The sequence below is a fragment of the Rattus norvegicus genome, chromosome 7 (assembly GCF_021556685.1).
Source record: "Rattus norvegicus strain SHRSP/BbbUtx chromosome 7, alternate assembly SHRSP_T2T, whole genome shotgun sequence".
NCBI lineage: Eukaryota > Metazoa > Chordata > Mammalia > Rodentia > Muridae > Rattus > Rattus norvegicus.
Genome location: NC_141540.1, coordinates 98,964,033 through 98,982,096, shown reverse-complemented (window position 1 = coordinate 98,982,096; position 18,064 = coordinate 98,964,033). Strand labels below are relative to the sequence as shown.

Sequence of the window (18,064 nt, the reverse complement as noted above, 5' to 3'; positions counted from 1 at the left end):
CCACATTCCAGCCCTACCACAGTGGGACCTCTGGAAGCCACACGCTGCACTGAACCTTAGGCTCTTCCCTCTGAAAGCACAGTGACCACGCTGGGGAGATTGCTCAGTCATGACCTCCTCATGCCCACACTGCGGCATAGCTCAGTGAGGCTCTCTCACTGTGGCTCTGCTTTGTGATTGGCTTTGGGAGGGTGGTTACTGGTTAGTGATATAAACTAAGGCTTCTACATGTCCTGTTATCTTTGTAGACTCTACTCTCACCCCCATGAGGTCATGCTATCTGTGCAGGGTGAATTACTTAGACAGCTTGGTATCTGTCATCCCAGTTGAGGTTACCCAAGGTCAAGTGACACGCAGTTAATGTTCAAAGACACGATAGCCAAGTCCTCAAACCCCTGACATTAAATATGGAGGCCATCTCATCCCAGAGAGGCCACTGATTTCACCCTTCAGACCCGGGAGCTGACTAAACATGTCCTACTATCCTCCAGTGAGGCTTATGGGTTGAGACAGAGCAATGCCATGGTGTTAAATAACGAAAGTAGTAAGAGAAAGGATTTTAAAAATTGATGCATGCTATCCCTTTATGACTTTGCCTCTACTCTGGTGCACAATTAGAACTTTCCTTTCTCGGCTGTCTCTTTGATCTGGGATGCGATGGCCAGGAGCTGTTATTTTACACGCACACGCAGACAGGCACCTACGCTCCCTATACAGACATTCTTGTGGTCATTCACTCAATGAAATCCTGAGAGGAGGAAAAGAAAACTGTAAGTTTTATACCTTCCCTTCTGTCTCCCCTCTCCTCTCCCAATCCTTTTACTTTAATAAAAATCTAATATATACTCTAAATAAACAGGTTATATTTGTTTAAGACAAGCTTTCTGCTGGTGCTAAAAATCTACTTCATCAGTTGAGTCAGACCATGCTTCCTCCCTCAGATACAGGCCCTGTCTGCTGCTGCAGGCCTCTTTCTTCTAAGGGTGGCTCCTCCTTGCTTCCATCCCACCCTGCCCACGGACATGCGTGGCTTCCGTGGTAGCCATGACCATTTACCTAGGGAGTTTTCAAGACTTCATCTGGAGATCCTGGGAATCCACATCACCTCAGTCTCCTCACTTGCTAAGTGAGGACGATGAGGATAACGTGGTCTCACAGACTCAGCCTTGGGGATGCAGTGGAGTAAGCATTTGGTAATGTTAGTTCCTACAATGATAATCTTGGTAACATGGAAAAGGAGGTCCTGACTAGCATTTATTTCATACTTGGAACATCTCACTGTTTTAATACTTTTTTTTCCCTAGGTCTTCTCACGTATTCATTGCATTTTGAATTCCATGGCAGCCCTCTGTGAAGATAGGGCTATATCCTCAGTTTATGGATGAGAAATCTGAGGAACAGTGAATTTAAGTAACTCACCCAAGAACACTCAGCTATGAGACCACCATATTGTTCTGTCCACTTCAGTTATTCATCCATCTTTCTCATTGTGGATTTAGAGGGGAATGGATTTTTGCCTTCAAGAGCTTAGTACAGTGCCTGTCACACAGACTAATTCAGTGATGGAGGAGGCCAGAGGGTGGTGGTCTTTTCTGTCTTGACACACACCCCTTTGAGGCAGGGCCTGGATCACCTAATCTCTGCACCTTCTGCTACTGAATCAGCTGGGTTGGACAGATGGCGCCTTGACGAGGAGGCTGATTCTCGGCCTGGCATGCACACTCTGGGCTCTGCACATGCTGTCTTACAATTCAGCCTGACTCAAGGCACAGGAAGCAGACAAGGCTCTCAGCAGCCCCAGATGAGCTGGGTGGGGGTGGGGGTGGGTTCAGCAGCTTGGTGTAGAAAACAGAATTTAATAATGCTATCACGCTACTCTGTCCTCGTGGAACCGTTGTGACATCCTGCATTTAAAAAAAGTGACAAGCTTCAATTGCTATGCATGACCCATGTCTGGCATCACAGTGACTCCTGGCCCCAGAGCACCCTCATTTTCTGGTGACAAACAGCTTACAGGGATCAGGGGACTGATGGCTTTGTGCAAAGTTGTCCTCATGGACCCTTCTAAGCCCTCTGTAGTGTAGTTGTTTTCCCCGCCTGTCAGAGTATAATTTTCATTAAATATTAAAGAGCTGTTTGTTAAAATAATGTCGTCATGGTAACAGCGTTGGGTGGGGGTGCTGGAACAGCCTAGTGCTGCCCAAATTGCGGCATATTAATCAAGTGCTTTGCACTCCTCAGTGAGCGTCCCTTTGAGCTATCTGGTGACAATGACTCTAGAGGATCCAGGAACTTTTGCAGCTGCTGGTGCCAAAGATGCAGGCTGTCATGAGGTCCTGGGCTGAGTTGTGCTTGTTGATGGATGGATGGATGGATGGATGGATGGATGGATGGACGGACGGACGGATGAAAGAATGCTGGAAAATCAACTCTAGCTGTTTGTGTTAGAGCAGTTTCTGACAGATCTTCTGTTTTTCATTTGCCCTTTTATAGTGGGAAGGAGTTTTGCCAGAAAGTTGGAGGAAAAGAGCCAGGAAAGCAAATCAGGGGTGGGGGCACTGCTTCCTTTGCTCACAGGGAGAGCAAGTTGCGGCAACAGAGAGGCAAAGTAAAGAAGCTTTGAAGCAGGCTGCCTAGCTCTGTGTACTGTGAGTAGTGACTCGCTCTTCCAAATCTGTGCTCCCACCTACGTCAGAGGACCATAGCTGTGTTGGCTTTGTGTCTGAGGACAGGTGAGTATGACAAATAGCAGCCTCAAATCCCAACCACCCAATCTTCCGCTGGCCTGTTTTTGCTATAGGCACCACAGCTCTGGCTGCAAAAGTCATCGAAGATACCACAGAAGGACTATTTCAAGGTGTGTCCATATTTGAAAGAGCCCAGTGGGTCCTGGCCACTGCCCTGGTGTTTTCTGAGGTCAGTATGTTCTCCTTGGATGGGGCCAGATGGTGGCTGTATATCACAGTCTGGTGAAGGAGGGTATCTACCGAACATTCAGGTACCAGAAGGCTGGGCTCCAGGATCGCACTGCTGACAAGACAGGCCTTTTAAGAGGTGTGGCTTAATGAAGGTGATTAGGTCATCGGGAGTGCCATTGGAGGAGACTAGTTCTTTCAGGGCCTTTACTAGTTCTATCGAGAATAAGACAACCCAAGGGAAACAAGCCTGACGTCTTGTCTTATGTCTCTTCCACACATGCTTCTAACATCCACCAAGAGGCCATATGGGTTAGGGTACTTGATCTTGGACTTCTAGTCTCTAAAACCATGAGCTAAATAAACCTCTTATCTTTGTACATTATCCAGACTCAGGTTTTTTTGTTATAGCAACTGAAAATGGACCCATACACAATTTCCATAGAAGAGTTAAGCTTTTGGGTTTTGTTTTGTAGTTATAAACACAGGCATACATTTTTAGCTCATATTTCTGCACACAGAGAGAGACATTGCTGGTCACTGCTGTACTGCTTTGTGAAGAAATACAGGAAAAATGAAGATAAAGTAAAAGGAGACATAAGGCTTCCCTTTCTCTACCCAGAAAAGTGGGTTGAAGGTATCCAGAGAGAGTTTGAGAGAAAGACATACAGAGAGACAAAGATGAGATAGGTAAATGGATGGATGGATGGATGGATAGATAGACAGACAGATAGATGTCCCCTCAAAGGTTTTTTTTAACAGTTCTCAAGGAGAGACTGATTTCAGTAGAGTCCTGTTCTCTGCATGGCCCCACCTCAATAAAGCCTTTATTGGCTGTTTTCTCTGTTGTGTCTTAGGTTTTCTCTGCTGTGCCCAAGGTCTCTCCCCTTGCCTTTTAATTCTTTAACTGGCAGAGAAAATGAAGCCAATCAAGACTCTTAGACGGTAAGAGGGAGGAGGAAGGAATTGGACACTGAGCCACATACCATGTTCCCTGGGGCCAGCAGCTGGTAACTGACTTTGGAGCAGGATCAGAAACAGGAAGGGCCATAGGAAGGAGACAGCAGGGAAGATGCATGCCCAATAGGCCATACACAGCATCTCCACTTGGAGAATGACCTCAGAGTGAGTGAAGACGCCCTGGTTCCACCATGCGGCTACAGCAGAGCCTCGGCCTAACCTCTGACTCACATGACACCTGGATGGTTGTGTGACCGTGATGAGATCCTTGCTGTGCCCTGGAACAGCGACAGGCAGCTTTATACCAATCACTGAATCCTCATGACCCTGCCCCCATTTATCAGATAAGGAGACTCAAGCATAGAGAGGCCAGCAACTTGCCCAAGGCCATGAAGCTAGTGGAGAGCCGGGCTTGAACGTGGCAGTCCACTCTAGGGCACACCCTTCTGCACAGATACTCTCTCAGTGTTTTCCCCATCACCACTTTATTTGACCACCATTTGCTGAGCACCTACTCTGTGCCAGGGCCTGTGCATGCAAGGACAGTTGATCTCTCAGCTCAGCTTTAGCTGTAAGGATGTCACGGGTCATGACTTGGAGTCACTGTCCAGCCCACTTCCTCTGCTTTCCCTTCTTTCCTCTCCACTTTCTGTCCCCAGATAGTGTCCAGGACTTCCCAGCGCAACCCTGAGGGTACAGAGGCTGGTCACTTGCACTCTGCCCTGACCTTGGACTCACTCCTGCCTAATGTCCTCCTTTGGGTCTGGAGTCCAGCTTCTCTCCTGTCCAGCAGGTAGAGGTTTGGTCACCCGGGTGTGCGGGATAAGTCTTGCCCCTGCCAAAGGACCCAAGCTTCTGGGTAAAGTCCATTTCAGATTCTCTGGCATCTACCTACTTGGGTCTTACCCACGTATTTCCTTATTCCGCCTGTAAACTGGGCAGGGTGACACTTCCGACCCCCCCTTTTTTACATGCTCCCTAGGCCTTTCTTCCACTCTGTGCAGTTAGGATCTTAGACCAAATCTGATGGTGTGACCAGCAGGAAGTTCTTTGGGTAGCCCTGCTACGTACGGGAGGGAGCCCCTGCTGATCCATTCCCCAGAAAGCCTCCCATCATGCTTTGTATACTCTTACATTTATCATGTAAGCCAGGTGTTTCGGATTGCAGATGTGCACACGGGCTGCCCGGTATCAGTGGTGACACTGGGGCACAGGAAAGACACAAGGTCTCCTTACTCAGTAGTCTCTGCAGTGGCCACTGGTCTTATCCTCAGTCTCCACCCTCTTCCTATACATCCTGCCCCTCAAAGGTTCTAGGTTATCACAGAACAGCCTGAAAAGCACTGCTTTACCGAAGCTTCCCACTTCAGTATTTTCCATTTGCCCGGCCACTCCTTGAATTCTGCTATTGACAGGGAACTCACTACTGGCCCAAGTTTTTCACTGCATTTGTGCAGTATCTCTTGTCAGGGAGTTTTGCTTAGGCCAAATCATCAACAGTAACGCCCCCCCACCCCCCGAGTTCTCATCACGGCTACTTTAGGGCGGCTTTGCCTATTAGCTAAGCCAGGTGCTACACGGTGCTACACACTCTGTTCTAAGACAATTTTTTTTTCCTGAACATAACTCTAAAAATATGTCCCTGACCTGAGTTGCTGTCATCTGTGCAGAGAGGGGAGTGCCAGCCACCTGCAGGCTCATGGCTTCTAGGGAAGCCCTGGCAGGAAGCCAGCGCATTCTGGGAGGTTTACACCTGGCAGCTTGGCTCTGTGCTGTGTCCAGGTGCCGGTGGATGGAAACAGAGTTGCATGGTTGGCTTTCGCATGCATCTCCTACCCTTTCTTGACATCAACCTGGGCCAGGTGCACCCACAGCCTACAGGCTGTATCCCTTACCAGTGTCTGCTGGGAGTTCCTTACATCCTTGGACTCTTGCAGCCGGATTCCCAGAGCAGCCAGTACATGGAGACCTGGAAAGAAGAGAGACTCGTATGAGAAGCAGGGCAGAGCAAACCAGGTCTCCAGCTCCCTTTCCCAGCAGGACCGGGCCCTTGGGAAACTTGGGATGGAGTGGGAAGGGAAAAATGGACCCCTGTAAGGACCCAGGTACTCATAAAAACAACTTCACTATCTCCAGGCTTTGTGGCAATTCTGAGCCAGAGAAAGAAGAGGAACAAAAAGAAAAAATGGGGGGAGGGGACCCCAACTCTGGATGAGTCAGCAGTTTGAGGCACAAAGAAGAATTTTTAGGAGCGTGAAACCTAAGGCAGATCGCTTGGATGTGGAAAGGGGTTGGGCTTTTCTAACCTCACCCAGTGTCCCCCCAAATCCTCCCTGCTCATTACCAGCAGAGGGTTGTGCAGGGTCTCTTCATGGTACCAGCAAAGGGGGACGCTCAGTGTTCAGGCTTCAAGCAGAAAAGATAATGTGGTCCTTAAAGCAAAAGATCCCAACGGGGATGAAGAGACTCCTGCCAAACACACCCTGTGTGCTTTGAAAATTCCTCCGGAGAGCTGCAGCTGGCAGAATAGGGCGTGTGCGGGATTGGGGGGACTGCTGGGGGGGGAGCTCTGCTCATGTGCATGGTGAGTTGAGGCCTGGGCCCTAGAGCTCTGCAGCCAGCCCATGGGGGTACCTTGTGAGCACATGTGGGGCTGCTTATGACTGTGGGACTCTCTCCCTTTGCCCCCCATGTCTGGGATCTTCAAAACCAAACATGTCTCTGTCTGTCTGTCTCTCTCTCTCTCTCTCTCTCTCTCTCTCTCTCTCTCTCTCTCATCTTTTTCTTGTTTCCTTATGAACTCAAGTGAACTGAAGTTTCTCTGTTCTCACAGGGGACGCCTTTTGACCCCAGTGAAGAGAATCATCATGGCTGCAGTTAGTGTTCATTGAGCCTTTGCCCCACTCCCCACTCTTGCTCTGGAGACACCTGAGCGGGACTCTTGCTGCTCAGACGTGTTCCTTTGAATAGCAAAGAGCAAACCCACACCACATGAGCCTTGCCGGGAAGCCGGGCTCATGGCTGTGGATTCAGAAGTTGCATTTTAACAAGAACCATGGGCGACTCCCGGGCACAGGCTGTAAAACGGGCTTTATTATTCTCTCAGTGCTGGGAGGAAGTCTCTGACCATCTCCAGGTGAGGAAATGAGCGAAGCCACAGTTGGCTGCCGCAGCTATGGAGCCAGTAACAGGGGTGGAGTGGATTCAAACCATTTCCACTGGCTTTTGGAAACTGCATTCCTTTCTACCACTTTATTTGTGGGGGAGTAAAAGGAAGAGTCAGGCAGGCCATGCTCACTAAGAGTGGCCTGGGGAAGAGTGGTCTGCTGAAGTGGGGTCGACCTCAGGCAGAACTCTCTGAGAATGGGCGGAGGGCAGCATGAATACAGAGGTGGGTGTCCCCTTCTCTGTCATGTCAAAATTCCCAGGTCTTGGACCATTCCCCCTCAGGGGATCACAAGCTTCTCCATGGAGCCGCAGTGTCTGACTGATTCCGATTTAAGGAATTCAGATCTCTCTTTCCTGCCCACAGAATGAATGACCTGTCCTGGAGAAGAGCCCACCCCTTCCCCAAGGAGACCAGGTGGTGACGCTTGGGGAGTGCAGGTGAGGGTGGCTATTCTCTGATTCCAAGTCCAGGTATATGACCTGAGGCACATAGCTAGCCGTGATGGGAAAGGAATGCCACACATAGTTTCTTTATCCTCCTCTCACACAGTACCTCCCCACTGCAGCCTCTCCTCCCCCACTCCGCTCAGTCCACCCCCCACCTCTCTACTCCCCCACATCCCGTGTTCCTCCAATTCTTTTAGGAAAGAACAGGCCTCCCAGGGATAACACCCAAGCAAAGCAGAACAAGCTACAATAAGACCAGGTATGAACCCTTACATCAAGGCTGGATGAGCCAACTCAGTAGAAGGAAAAGGGTCCCAAGAGCAGGCCAAAGAGTCATAGACAGCCCCACTCTCACTGTTAGAAGTTCCTCAAAAATCCCAAGCTAAACCACCACAGCATGCTTGCAGAAGACCTAGCTCAGACCCATGCAGGCCCCATGATTGCCACTTCAGCCTCTGTGACCCCTTGTGAGTTGAGCTTAGTTGATTCTGTAGGATGTGTACTTGGGGTATCCTCAGGCCTTCACAGGGCCCACAGCTGTTACTTTTCTCAATCTCAAGTAGCCTGTTGGCATCCTTGATTTAAAGTTAGGCTCACCTCTCATGAGGAATTGGTTTCAAAACCCTATCTGGATATTAAAATCCTCCTCTGAGGCAGAGGAAGCCGTGATGTGCTGACTGGTTGCTTGACACAAGCAAGCTACAGTCATCAGAAAGGAAGGAGCCTCAGTTGAAGAAACACCGCCAGGAGATGCATTTTCTCAACCAGTGATCAATGGGGAAGGCCCAGCTCATGGTGGGTGGTGCCATCCCTGGACTGGTGATCCTGGGTTCTATAAGAAAGCGGGTTGAGCAAGACATGAGATGCACGTCAGTAAGCACCTCTCTGTGGCTTCTGCGTCGGCTCCTGCCTTCAGGTTCCTACATTTAGGTTCCTGTCCTGGCCTCCTTTGGTGATGAACAGCAATGTAGAAGTAGAAGCTGAATAAACCCTTTCCTCCCCAACTTGCTTTTGGTCATGGTGTTTTGTTGCAGCAATAGAAACTCTAGTTAAGACACATGCCAATACAATGCAGACTTGTCCTTGGTTCACACACCTGTTCTACTCTACCAAGCACCAGCAGTGGGGAGCAAAGTGCCTCAAAAGGTGGTCATAGCATACCACACAGCTCCCTGACTCAGCTGTGGTCACATCTAGCTTCAGAAGGTTTCCCTGAACACCTTGCCAAGCTGTCCACCTCGGCTCCACCCTGCTGAAGCCTACACCTGCTCAGTCACCTGATTTCCTGTGACCTGTCCTTTTTCTTCAGCCTGCTAACCTCAGCCCTTCCTTAGCCCTAATCCTATAACTACTTCCCCTCTACGTCTCCCTTTGACAGAAAACTGATGAGAATTCCACACATGTGTTCTGACTCACCAATACCTTTGAGCTCCAGCTCCTACACTCTGGGCAGCCCTATGGCTAGGCTGGGTTAGGCCACTCTCTCAAACATTCCGTCCTCCTTCCTACCTTAATTCTCCATCTCACCCTGACGTCTGATGGAGACCGTATAGAACTGGGTAGGCAATGCCTTTGTACCTCTTATTTTTGACAGTACCAGTCGTTGTTCACGGGCGAGTAGGCAGCCACTCGAGCACAGAGTAGCACAGTGATTTGGCTGGGGTCCCACCAGCAGGGACTCTGAGACCTGGAGAAGCTCACAGAATCAGTTCTGCTTTACACAGCCTCTCTCCATCCTTCTAGAGCAGTGGTTCTCAACCTTCTTAATGCCGTGACCCTTTAATGCAGTTCCTCATGTTGTGGTGACCCCCTCAACCATAAAATTATTTTTGTTACTACTTCATAACTGTAATCTTGCTGCTGTTTTGAATCCTAATGTAAGTAGTTTTTGGACATGGTGGTGGTTTGCCAAAGGGGTTGCGACCCACAGGTTGAGAACCGCTCTTGCATGACCCCTTCTTTGCCTTCAGTTATCTCTTCTTTCTGAGCAGCTTGGAGGGCTATGCACATAGCTACCTCCTCCTCCCGTGTGGGAGGGATGCTGGATAGCAATGGTGAGGACGTCCTTAGTGTATGCCCAGTGGAGCCCACAGCTCTGTGTATGAACGGCAGAGCACAACAGGAGACTATGGATGAATGAACGGCTCTGTAGCATCCTTAGTCTCCAAATATGCCTGTTTCCTCTCTTTCTGGCCTACGACCACACTGGTCCTAAGAAATAAAATGTCACTGAGGAAAAAGAAATGCAGGCAGAACTTATATGGCTCACCATTTTCCTCTGGGCCTGGTCTAATCCGGTTAAGCTGCTTGGTACTTTAAAAACTGGGGCTGGAGAGATGGCTCAGATGCTAAGAGTACTGGCTGCTTTTCCAGGGAACCCGGGTTCAATTCCCAGCACCTACATGGCAACTTACAACAGTCTCCAGTTCCAGAGGTTCTTACACCCCCCCCCACACACACATACAGGTAAAACACCAATGCACATGAAATAAAAATTAAAAAAACCCCAAAGGTATTACATGAACTGTACATACCTTAAAAAAAAAGACAGGGTCTACTTTAAAGGTTTATAAACACTAGACACCCTCTCCTAGGATGTCTTCCTTGAATATAGCTCATTCCATGTTCACACAGCAAACATGTACTGTAAGAAACCACTCTCACACGTATGTCATTGTACCCTGCGGTAATAGCATCAGATGGAGGGGCATGGAACACAGAGGAAGCTCTGGGCTCTGGCTAGACCCACAGACTACAACCAGGAGAAGGGGTGAGAGACTGAAGAAGACAGAAGACCTCGCACTGCTTCTGTGGAGCCTCATCTTGGTTACCACTCCCTGGCCTACAATTGTGTGATCATAGTCACATGTCCCAGGTGATATCCCATCCCCAGGACCCAAGTGGACGCTGGCTACACATGGCAGGTCTGAGATTCCAGCCGTAGAAGACAGGGTCTCTGGGGTAGGTGGTATTAAATCCAGCTCTGGATTTAACCAATGGACCCTGCCTCAATGAATGATGTAGAAAGCTTCCTGATTATCAAGCTCAGGCTTGATAGGGGGAAGCTATATATTGTGATGCTTGTAATCTTAGTCTTGGGGAGATAGGAAGATTTTTTTAGGGTTCATTAGCTTAACCTGTGAGACTCGAGTCTCAGTAAGAGTCCCTATCTTAGAAACAGGAGGATGATACTGAACTGCTTATACTACAGGCTGACTTCTGGCCTCCACAGACATGTGCATACGCACGTGTGCACACATGTATAGGTGCCCCTGAAAAAACATGAACATACACACATGCATGGCCGCAGTGAAAGAGGGAGAAAGGACTTCCTCCTCATCAGCGTTGTCAAGCACAGGCAACACTTGAATCCTGAGCGCCAGGGAGGGCTACAACTGTTTTGTCCCAAGCTGTTTCTTCATTATTTCTCCACCTCCTTACAGGGGCACAGATTACAGGCCAAGCTGTGGATAAAGTGAACCCTGGCTTTACCAGAACGGGGACAAAGACATGAAAGCTGTTATTGTGCTAATCCTAGCACCGTTCAACTGTGCCAAGCTTGCAAGGAGGGCACATGAGGCCAGCACAGACTGAGGTAAGTCCCAAGAGACAGGCAGCAGACAGGGAGGAGATGGAGACGGGGAAAGTTGTGTAAAGGAGGGGGTGGGTGCCTATGGTGGGACAGACATGATTTCCCCAATGCCCGGAAGGTAGTAACCCGAGTGGTTGTGGTGGAGAGGGCTGCAGAAGAGGGTGGGAATTCTCTGGGTCTTGAAAGCCTTTCAGTGAGTTGAATCTTCACCTGGGAGAGAAGAGAGGCCACCAATGACTTGGATTCTGTATCTGGCCCAGGCTCAGGGTTAGTCAGAAGTCTGTTGAATGGAAATCTGTCTCCTCTGTATCTGGGTGCCCCATAATTTGAGAAGCCCTGCCCTGAATTCTGAAATCTTCAGATCGAGCAACCACATTGCTGTCTGATTTAGGTAGAGAAGAATTCTTCTTGCTAGAGCCTCCTTTTGTCTGGCCCGGGGGATCCTGGCTCCACTGTAGCTGTTGGCAGGTGTGTGTGGGGACTGGGGTAGGGGTGTGTGGGGTGTGGGGTGTGGGGTGTGGGGTGTGGGGTGTGGGGTGTGGTGAAAACACCTCTGATTACAGCTCCCAGCACTGTGTCGAGGCTGGGAAGCCATAAGAACCTTGAACCTTTGCAAAAGACACAACGTTGGGCTGGCAGTGGTTTCTTTCTTTAAACAAACAGCTCCGTCAGAGACAGCATCATCTGGGAATTTTTCCATAATCTCCAAGAAACAAGAGTCAAACATGGACAGTGGAGGAGGCTGGAGTGCAGGTCCCCTAGGATGTGATGACAGGCTAGGACTTGCAGGCATCACGTCAGAGTGTGTATAGCTGTCTACCTTCTGGCTATGGACCCTAATGTCCTTGGTCCACTGAGATGGTATGCTCCTGCCTAGAGACTGACAGATGGTGTCTTTTATTCAAGGGCTTTGTGGCTGAGACAAGGTTTATTTTATTTTGTCATTTGTAAGGCTGAATAGGATGGAGATTAAATACTATTATAATTAGGTTTGCAATTATAATTATTCTGCCCCTCACACCATCCTAGCTGCTGTGTGAACCCATGGCACTGACCATCTTGCAGTACCTCACAAATGCTGAGTCTGCCTCCCTTCTCCTGAGCACATTTAACAAAAATCTGGATTTCCAGAGGCTATCAGATAAACCCACAGAAATTCTATTGTCCTCTGAGTGATTGATGGAGTAGGTAGGGATAAGAGAAAGCAACTACCTGTGGGCTTTCCCCTAGCTGTACTTTATTTCCAACCCTTTATTAAATAGCTTAAATATTACTTGCCTTCAGGGTCAAAATAAAATTGCCAGAAATTTTCACTTTGCACTCATATATGATACTCACTAAACTCATTTTAAAAAAAGTGTGTGTGTGTGTGTGTGTGTGTGTGTGTGTGTGTGTGTGTGTGTGTGTACTCACACCAGATCACAAAATGCTGACTCAAGACTGGAGACTCACTGTCTCCATAACACAGTCCACTTTTGTCCAGTCACATGAATTGAGTAGAAAGTGCTTGTTGTGGTGGCTTGCCCCAAACTGGTGCGAAGTTAAACTTAAGACTCAAGGCCTTACTCTGCCCCACCCCCATTTCCTTGGCCTTGCTTTGGCCGGAGTGTAACTGGGGGCACACTGCACATAGACAAGTGTATACACATAGTAACTGTAGGAAATCAAATGCAGGGACAGGAAAAGATTTGGCAGCAAACCAATGTCAAACTTGAGCTTCTAGGCAACTGAAAAATGGAAATAAAATTCTGTATCAAGGACCACCCCAAACTGAGCAACTTCACAGATGTTATCAAGTATATGCTGGCCACGGAAAGAGGCACTTCCCCTGTGTGACTCATTAAGTCATCATGGCTGCTCAGGCAGATGCTATGATTAACTCTAACTTACAAATGAGGACACTAAGGCTCCCCCAGGTCCCACAGTGTTCCAGGGGTGGAGCTCACAGGCGATCTTACATACCCCACCATTTCTTCTAAAAGGGCGGAATCCTGCACAGAAGAAAGATTTACTCCAGAAATACCTCTTCAACACTTCAGGCACAAACACCACTTCAGGTGTGGAAGAGGAAGCTGGTGTGTGTGTGTGTGTGTGTGTGTGTGTTTGTTTGTTTGTTGTGTGCACACGCGCATGTGCACTCAAGTGCGACTGGTTCTTGCTTTCAATGAGCTTAGAGAAGCTAGAACCTATGCATGAATAGAGGAGAGGAAGCACCCACTGTGGGATCATGAAATGGCATGGGAGGACCTACCAAGGTGAAAACTCTGGTTAGGATGTCGACAAGGGCTTTGTGGTAGGGTTACCATTTATTCTGGATTAAAGGACTCACAGGATTCAAAGAGGAGAGTTGGTTGAAGGAGGTCTTACTTCCTAATGGCACTGCCTCTGGGGTTTCCTATCTTAGTTAAGATCCACTCTCCCTAGGTGGAAAGGTCATTCCTGTGGTGACCGAACTTCCACATCTGTAGGAGAGACTTGCAGGAAGAGAGGAGTAGGGAAGAGCTCACCTCAGGACTAGGTGGAAGAGAGGAGGGAGGCTATCTGAATGAAGTGAAGATGTGCAGACCTGGTCAGGGCTGGAGCTCCAGCCTTGGGTATGTCTGACTGGTTCTGACAAAGTCTATTCAAACTAGGTTTCAGTTCTTGCCACCAACAAGGAGGGACAGGAAGAGAGGTCCTTGATGACCGACCTAGCTGGGTGGAACCTTGGAGAGCTCCCATCTTGTCTCCTCTGTAGATGAGGGAATCACGGGCTACACAGGCTTCATTAGGGTAAGTCCTTGGAATTGAACCCAGTTGTGGTATGATGGCCAGGTGGTATGATCGCCTTTTCCTCACTCCCTCCTCATGTACTCTGTGGACTTCTGAGAAGTTCAAGAGGCTACAGCCATGACATGAGGAGAGGAGAGGAAGCAGCTGACCTTCAGAGGCTCTAGTGATACAGCTCTCTGTACCTCAGGGTCTTAGTGATAGATCCTGACAGTACCAGATCAGGTCACCAGCCTAGGACCTCCCCCTTCCCTGCCCATCTTCTCCACAGGGACCCCTTGTCCCATCCTCAGGAAGTTTCTGGGAACCCATGACTAGTTTCTCTGTGGACACAGCTTCCCCTGACAAGACATACATCTGGTAGTGACTCACACACTGGATTTCTGCCCAAGGCCGTACATCTTGAGTGGGGAGAACATTCTCTTGAACTGACAACCTGCCCACCCTGCGGTGACAATGGAGGCTGCCTTTGTCAGCCAACACTGATGTCATTCAAATGGCACTTGGACCTCCTTGCCTGGGTTGTCCTAAGATTCCAGTGTCCCTCACATACCAGATTCTTCCTCAAAATTTCTCTGTCCCAGAGGGCTAGCCCCTCTCTTGTCCCCCTCCCCCTCCCTAGGTCATCATTTCTGCTCCAACACCCTCCCTAGGCCTCTCCAGCCCTGGTTCAGCTGCTTGATTTTGAAATACCATTCATGATTTGCACCTCAGTCCTGTTATAGGCAGTGCAGCAGTCCTGTCCCCAAGGGTGGCAGACTCAGAGGAGGAGACCATTTGTACTAATCACAGCAAACACCACAGATAGCAATGCTGGATGCCAAGTGTGCCCACCACCAGGTCCTCACACTTACAGGCTTGTATCACTATTAACTTCTGGGCAAAGTCATCTCCCCAGTAAGAATTTCCTAAATCCTAACTTCCTCCCCTAGACCCTTGTCTTACTATCCATTTACTTTTCCTGCATCATGTATCATTTTCCCATACTTGTTCGTTGCCTAAACAGTGGCTTGCTGCTTGTCTGTCATTCGAGGAACAATCGGTGCCTGAGAACGGAAGCTCTGGAAAGGAAGCAATGGAAGAGCGAGGAGACAACTTACATGCAGAACGGGAGAAAGTCTTTGCCAGCTCTATATCCAACAGGGCATTAATATCTAAGGTCTGTCTAGGACTTTTCCATCTCCAAAAATTAAAAACTAAGAACACACCAATCATTCAGGCAATAAGTGGGCTGTTGAACTGAATGGGCAGTTCTCGAAAGAAGAAATACGAATAGCTAATAAATACTCGAGAAAACAAAAATCAGACACACAACCTCCTTATCCATCAGGGAAATGCAAACTGCTTTGGGATTCTATCTCCCTGTAGTCAGAATGGCTATGTCTATTAAAAAAGCAATATATCTTGGTGACAATGTTGGGAACACAGAACCCTTGCATTCTGCTGACGAGAACATGAACTGGTGGAGCCACTAAGCAAATTAGTATGGTGCCTCCTCAGAAAGTTAAAGACAGAATTAGCATGTGACCCAGTTGTACCACTCCTGAATGTATTCCCCACCCAAAATATAGAAACCATACTTACACACTGACTTTTAAGTCTACACTATTGACAATTCAAATGTGGAATCAGTCTATATGCCCACATCTTGGATAATGAAAACGTGGTATGTGTACACAATGGAATCTTACCCAGTTACAAAGAACACAATTATATCATTTTTCAGGGAAATGAATTGTGCTGAAGGTCATTGTGCTAAATGAAATAAGCCAGGCCATGAAAAGTAAATACTGTATGCTTTCTCTCATTTGGGGAATCTAGATTTAAATGTATATAGATGGATGTGTGAGTGTGTGTGTGCCTGTGTATATGTGTGTGTGTGTGTGTGTGCCTGTGTGTATGTGTGTGCCTGTGTGTATATATGTGTGTGTGTGCCTTTGTATATGTGTGTGTGCCTGTGTGTATGGGTGCCTGTGTGTATATATATGTGTGTGTGTGTGCCTTTGTATATGTGTGTGTGTATGTGTGTGTGCCTGTGTGTGTGTGTGCGCCTGTGTGTATATATATGTGTGTGTGTGTGCCTTTGTATATGTGTGTGTATGTGTGTGTGTGCCTGTGTGTATATATGTGTGTGTATGTGTGTGTGTGCCTGTGTGTATATATGTGTGTGTGTATGTGTGTGTGCCTGTGTGTGTGTGCCTGTGTGTATATATGTGTGTGTGTGTGTGTGTGTGTGTGTGTGTGTGTGTGAGAGAGAGAGAGAGAGAGAGAGAGAGAGAGAGAGAGAGAGGGAGAGGGAGAGAGGAAAGTAGAGATTATGTGGTTAGTGAGACATCTTAAGGGAATGAGGAGCAAAAGAACAGAATAGACATGACATCAGAGGAGGCTAACTAAGGGGAGGAACTGGACTAACAGAAACGGAACAAAGGTATGGGTGGACAAGCAGAACAAAGCATAGGACATATGTATGAAAATGCCTTAAAGAAACTCACTGCTTTGCATGTTCTCTAAAAAGGAGGAGGAGGAGAAAGAACGAGGAAGAGGAAGAAAAATGCTGTATATTATCACCACTGGATTTCCAGAATCCCCTAGAGGTCTAGCTTGTTCCATCTGGTGAAGGTTCCTTGTTTGCCTGGCACTGTGTGCACGAACCCACGAACCCTGTGTGAATGGCATCATTGTCCCCAATTTGATGTGAGGCTCTGGGAACTTATAAACCCTCTGATCTTTCTGGAAATAAGTGGCTAAGATTCTCATAAAACTTGACAGGATAGCCCATGATTTGAATTGTTAAGACCTCCTTCGTGGGCTCAATGATACAAAAAGCTAATTTCTATGAAGCTAAATTGCCAGCGAAGAGCTTCCCTCCTTCTCCCATCTAAACACTGACAAGGCAGAGGAACACACGGGGCCTCAGAGAGCCCCCAGGAGTCTCAAACTAGTTGCTCATGGCTCACATCTCAACAAAACAAACATGTTTTGTGGGTCTGGCACCATGTGGCAAAAGGACCAGGTCGTGGTACTGCACTCCTTTAATCCCAGGACTCAGGAGGCAGAGGCAGGTGGATCTTTGTGGTTTCTAGGCCAGCCTGGTCTACAGAATTCCAGGACATCCAGGGCTACACAGAGAAACCCTGCCTCAAGAATAAACAGACATAAATAAACATGTAAATAAATAAAGCAAAAGGGAATCAGAAGGCCCTTGGGAAGGGCCGTGTTCTTTGCCATTTTGCCTTTAGCTGCCTTTCTCCCATACTGTCCCACATCTCTCAGATGTATGAAATACATCAAGGAGCTGGTGACATTATTTGACAGCTACAGAGGTTGCTCCGGGCAGAATGAGAAGGGAGAAGTTGGGTAGAGGAGGTTGTGTGGAGAGGGTGGGGCTTGCCCGGTACTTGGAAGATGAGTGGGGCCAAGTGTCAGCCAAGTTTTGTGAGCCCCCAGTTCCAGAGGAAGGCGTGGCTGAGCAGGCACAGCAAGGTTGACAGAGGGTGGGGAAGGAGAGCAGCCAGTGCATGAAGTGGGAGCATAGCACAGGCAGTGCACATGTGGTGTCACACCAAGGAATCCAGACATTCTTCTATAGGACTAAGAATCCCAAATGGCACCCATCGGGTTGGTCTTGCTAACTCTCAGCTATGTGATTTTTGTAAAAATGAGGGTTGGGGGCCTCATGTACCCAGATGCTATGTATCCCAAAGGGGTATAGCAAGGATCAGAAGGAAATCCAGGAGGGAGCGTCCTCAGCACGATTTCTAGCACACAGATTTGCTTAGAGAAGTACAGCTATTGTCATAGTGTCTTTATACCCATAGAGGTGTGACAAAAGTGGGAGGAGTGAAGGGAACAGAAGGCTGGGATTCTCCCAGTGACATAGAAAAAGCCCTGGGCCTAGGGAGAGTCACAGCAGGTAGGAAGAGGCGTGACCTTCAGACCACACTTTCCAAGCCAGATCTCTGTTTGCTTGTCTATAAAGGGCTAACAACCCTGGCTGTGTGCACAGGACTCTGAATGAATGAAGGAAAGATGTGAGGCCGCTGTCAAGAAACTCTGGGTTTCTTTTTCCTATACAGCGCAGTGCTTAGAGGGGAAGCAGGCACAGGGCTCTGCAAGCCTTAGACAGATGGGAAGTTGCAAACTGTAGCACAGGAAGACCCAGGCAAGAACTTGATCAGAAGGAGCTGCAGCTCAGACCTTTCTGCCTAGTAAC

At 48.3% G+C, this 18,064-nt stretch overlaps 2 protein-coding genes and 1 long non-coding RNA gene across 6 annotated transcripts in view; 2 read left to right on the top strand and 1 right to left on the bottom strand.

Moving 5' to 3' along the window:
• Derl1 (derlin 1) overlaps nt 1–2,916 on the top strand; it is a 125,906-nt gene extending 122,990 nt beyond the window's left edge. Inside the window, exon 12 of the mRNA XM_087558014.1 lies at nt 2,801–2,916. The gene's annotated coding sequence lies outside the window, so the exon portion shown is untranslated. The remainder of the gene's footprint in view (nt 1–2,800) is intronic.
• The window catches only part of Zhx2 (zinc fingers and homeoboxes 2), a 147,651-nt gene that overhangs the window by 70,080 nt on the left and 59,507 nt on the right, over nt 1–18,064 (bottom strand). For all 3 annotated transcript variants that reach the window (XM_087557375.1, NM_001271056.1, XM_087557376.1), the window contains exon 2: nt 5,771–5,844. The gene's annotated coding sequence lies outside the window, so the exon portion shown is untranslated. The remainder of the gene's footprint in view (nt 1–5,770; nt 5,845–18,064) is intronic.
• LOC102553568 (uncharacterized) lies at nt 10,386–16,635 on the top strand. 2 transcript variants are annotated; one of them, XR_015625565.1, is made up of 6 exons: nt 10,386–10,451; nt 10,934–11,085; nt 11,474–11,550; nt 13,716–13,854; nt 14,858–15,010; nt 16,367–16,635. It is a non-coding gene; the product is annotated as an uncharacterized LOC102553568 (long non-coding RNA). The 2 variants fall into 2 exon arrangements; XR_015625564.1 differs by lacking the exon at nt 16,367–16,635 and having other exon boundaries at nt 14,858–15,156.